Source organism: Octopus bimaculoides, chromosome 2, assembly GCF_046866305.1.
Source record: "Octopus bimaculoides isolate indiv1 chromosome 2, ASM4686630v1, whole genome shotgun sequence".
Classification (NCBI taxonomy): Eukaryota; Metazoa; Mollusca; class Cephalopoda; order Octopoda; family Octopodidae; genus Octopus; species Octopus bimaculoides.
Window position 1 is genome coordinate 150,857,168 of NC_142929.1, and position 4,679 is coordinate 150,861,846.

At 44.9% G+C, this 4,679-nt stretch overlaps 1 long non-coding RNA gene across 2 annotated transcripts in view; it reads right to left on the reverse strand.

Moving 5' to 3' along the window:
- The window catches only part of LOC149137256 (uncharacterized), a 31,645-nt gene extending 30,125 nt beyond the window's left edge, over positions 1-1,520 (reverse strand). Inside the window, exon 1 of one of the 2 annotated variants that reach the window (XR_016240783.1) lies at positions 1,190-1,520. This is a non-coding gene — a long non-coding RNA (uncharacterized LOC149137256). The remainder of the gene's footprint in view (positions 1-1,189) is intronic. The other variant, XR_016240782.1, reaches the window with a different exon arrangement.
- Positions 1,521-4,679: the final 3,159 nt, after the last annotated feature.

The window sequence follows — 4,679 nt, forward strand, 5'->3', positions numbered from 1 at the left end:
ATCTTCGGTTGATCAGATCTTTGTGAGTGAATTTAAAAGATGGAAACTAAAAGAAGCCTATTGTGCTTGTGTGTGTGTGTGTGTGTGTGTGTGTGTGTGATAGCCGATGCCAGTGTAACATAACAGATACCTATGCCAGTGGCATGTGCAGAGCACCCTTGGAACGTTGGGCCTCACAAAGGGGATAAGTGACTGAGACTTTTAACAATATGTCATGCTTGAAAGCGGTGAGCTGGTAAAACATTAGCATGCCAGGCGAAATGCTTAGCAGTATTTCGTTTGTCTTTACATTCTGAGTTCAAATCTGCCAAGGTTGACTTTGCCTTTCATCTTTTTGGGGTCGATAAATTAAGTACCAGTTGCATCCTGGAGTCGATCTAAATGACTGGCCCCCCCCTCCCCAAAATTTTCGGGCTTTGTGCTTAGAGTAGAAAAGAATATGCCATGCTTAAGAAGACTCTGTCAAACCAAGTGAAATTGTAGTTGTGACTGATACTGGTGTCATGTAAATGACACCCATGCCACTAGTATATAAAAAGCACCCATTACACTCTCAAAGTGGTTGGCATTAGGAAGGGCATCCAGCTGTAGAAACCTTGCTAAATCAGATTGGAACCTGGTGCAGCTCTCCAGCTTACCAGTTTCAGTCAAATTGTCTAACCCATGCCAGCATGGAAAGCAGATGCTACATGATGATAATAATGATATATATATATATATATATATATATATATATATATACATACATACATACATACATACATCCAGTGGCATATAAAAGCACCATCCAAACATGGTCAATGTCAGCCCTCTCTGGGCCCTGTACTGGTGGCACATAAAAAAGTACCCACTACACTCTTGGAGTGGTTGGCGTTAGGAACGGCATCCAGCTGTAGAAGCACTGCCAGATCAGATTGGAGCCTGGTGCAGCCACCTAGTTTCCCAGACCCCCGTCGAACCGTCCAACCCATGCCGGCATGGAAAACGGACGTTAAACGATGATGATGATGATGAAGATGATGATAATGGTACTACAAGTGGCATCAGCACACTAAAAATAGCAACCAGAAGATGACTACAACCACAAATTTTCACTGATGCACATTAATTGAAATCAGGGGAATGAGCAGAAATTCTAAGCCCCCATACCAATAATGAAAAAAATATTAGATTGAAAAGCCAGACATACCTGTATTGTCTCAATTAAAACTTCACTTAGTTATCCTCAGCAATTTCAATGAAAGTGTATCAGTGAAAATTTGTGGCTGTAGTCATCTTCTGGCTGCTATCTTTAGCGTGCTGGTGCCACGTGTAGTACCCTTAGTTATTAATTAATAATTTTTTACCCTATGGTATTACCTTGGTAGTTATTTACACATGCTGTCCTACTTGATATTAATGTAAACAATAATATCCTTATATGCAGCACTTAGACAAATTACTGAAGCTACACACATAATAGAAGAGAAACCTAGCCTGAATAGGAAACCAGAATGGAACACTAACACACACCACTAACAAACCACAAACCACAGCATGTGACAACATGTTACCCATAAACCAATAATAATATGAACAAAGTATAATACAATACATAGATAAACAAATGGAATTAAATACTACATACGTTAACAAAATTTAATGAAATTAAACACAGAAAAAAACCCAAAAAAAAACCCCACACACATGAACAAATAAATAAATAAAAACAAATACAAATGAACACGTATTAACAGAGAATATAGGTGATACAGACACTCCCCATACACACATGCACTTACAAAAGACACAGACACATTGAAGGACACGCATGCGTAGACACATACAATAGGAATACAAAATACAAAATGGCTGATAGTTAGCAAGGTGAGACACACATAAGAAAGAAGGAAACAAAGGACCACAGAAGTGTGACGAAAGAACTCTGGCCGAAATAAGATTAAGATTAATGTAATACAAAGCTGAAGCAAATTAACACCAAATATACAGTGCGTGTGTTTTTATTGGCTAAACTGGCAATATGACCATCCCCAAGTACAACAATATATATATATATATGTGTATATATATATATATATATATATATATGTGTGTGTGTGTGTGTGTGTGTGTGTGTGTGTGTGTGTGTGTGTGTTAAATCTCTGAACGAGGTATTAACAGTAACTGCACAACAAGGTGAAGTATATTTGCCACTTAAATGTAGCTGACCCCTAAGGGTGGATGTTACTGTTGCTTTTAGCCCCAGGAGAACATCTGTGTCCTGTCTGTATTTGCAAAGGGGAAGTTATCTTTCCCATCTTGATCTGCGATACGTACGGACTCGAGTTTCTGGGTATTTTCCCATCCTCAGCGTACGACAATCGCCGACCTTCGATGCGAAAGATATTCCTTTGCAAATATATGAGGCTTTTTCCAGTGAAATTATTCACTGATAGCCAGCTGGAGGAGATGTTCTCCTGGGGCTAAAAGCAACAGTAACATCCACCCTTAAGGGTCAGCCACATTTAAGTGGCAAATATACTTCACCTTGTCGGGCAGTTACTGTTAATACCTCGTTCAGAGATTTAACATTGCTTGTTTTCACTTTTTCGAGATCAGTGACCAATTCTGTAGGTTTTTACTCCGCACAAAATGCTTTGCAATGTTTGTTTTTGAAAGTAGTGGTTTTCTGATTGCAGCCCTCCCATGAAATCCAGCTTTGTGCAGTTTCTGGCAAGCAGTTTTTTGTGGAAACTGGGTTTTCGAGGTGGTCATTAAGCTCTGCAGTAATTTTGGGAGATGCACTTTTGTGATCCTTTCTAACAATTTGTGTAAGAGTCTGACGGTCCCTATATGAAAGTTTTGATTTTCTTACAGAGTTTTGTTTCGACAAAAGCTTTCCCTCTTTCTCAAAGGCTGTCATTGCTTTCGAGACAGTACTTCTTTATACACCAAACATTTCAGCGGCGGCATCGGCGGCAACGGCGGCAGCGGCGGCAGCGGCGGCAGCGGCGGCAGCGGCGGCAGCGGCGGCAGCGGCGGCAGCGGCGGAAACGGCGTCAGCGGCGGCAGCGGCGGAAGCGGCGGAAACGGCGTCAGCGGCGGAGCGGCGTCAGCGGCGGAGCGGCGTCAGCGGCGGCAGCGGTGGCAACGACGATGGTGGTGGTGGTGGTGGTGGTGATAGTGGCGGCAGCAGCGGCAGCGGCGGTAGCGGCGGCAGCGGCGGCAGCGGCGGCAGCGGCGGCAGCGGCGGCAGCGGCGGCAGCGGCGGCAGCGGTGGCAGCGGCGGCAGCGGCTGCAACGGCGGCAGTGGCGGCAGCGGCGGCAGCGGCGGCAGCGGCGGCAGCGGCGGCAGCGGCGGCAGCGGCGGCAGCGGCGGCAGCGGCGGCAGCGGCGGCAGCGGCGGCGGCGGCGGCGGCAGCGGCGGCAGCAGCGGCAGCGGCGGCGGTATCGGCGTCAGCGGCGGCAGCGGCGGTAGCGGCGGTAGCGGCGGTAGCGGCGGCAGTGGCGGAAGCGGCGGTAGCGCCGGAAGCGGCGGTAGCGGCGGAAGCGGCGGCAGCGGCGGCAGCGGTTACAGCGGCGGCAGCGGCGGTAGCGGCGTAAGAGTCGGTAGCGGCGGCAGCGGCGGTAGCGGCGATAACGGCAGCAACGGCGGTAGCGGCGGCAGCGGCGGTAGCGGCGGCAGCGGCGGTAGCGGCGGCAGCGGGGGCAACGACGGCAGCGGCGGGAGCGGCGGCAGCGGCGGCAGCGGCGGCATAGGCGGCAGCGGCGGCAGTGGCGGTGGTGGTGGTGATGATGATAAGGATGATGATGATGATGAGGAGGAGGAGGAGGAGGGTGATGGTGATGGTGATACTGACAATGGTTGATTGATTGCTTGTTTGAGTGTCTTCATCTTTGAAATTAAGGAATATTAAAAGACCTCATTTTTTTTATATTGGCAAAGCTTTTAATGGCATCTACTGAATGTTTTTAGTATTTGGATTTGATCTCTCATCCATAGACATAATCCTCCTATGAGTCACTGAAGCTATGAAAAGAACTGAATGTGCTGCTTTACTTCTTTTGACTTAATCATCAAAATAATGATAATATAAATTGCTATTGTTTAAGCTTGTTGTATTTTGGGAGGATCATAATGCTAATAACAAACATATTTACTGGTTCAGTTTCATTTCTTTTATTATTATTATTAATTTACCATTTAACGATTATCCAACTGATTGTTTGATTGATCCTTTTTAACTGATTGATTGACCAAATGATTAATCAAACAATCAGTTAAAGGATGAACTATTTGACAATAATAAAAGAGGTAAACTAGAATGAGAGCTTGTGCTTATTATTGGCATAATGACACTCCTGAGATACGACAACATGTTTCAATACTCAAGTTCACATCAAGAATCTTGCAACCCATATACAAAAATTAAACCGCGGGTAAAAATCATTATCTATGTGATCCTTGCCTTACATGTGATATATAGAGAAAAATATTATGCCATTTATATCTAAATTAATTAAGATACTAAAATATTGTCTTAGGACCCTGTGATAAAATTAGAAATGAAGCTTAGAAGCTGACATGTTAAAACCAGCTGGTGAAAGCAACAGACATGTTTTGGTTTTATTTGATCTCCTCAGTGAAATATATTCTGTTCAGTTGGGAAAACTAAGAGAGATCAATATATATTGACTCT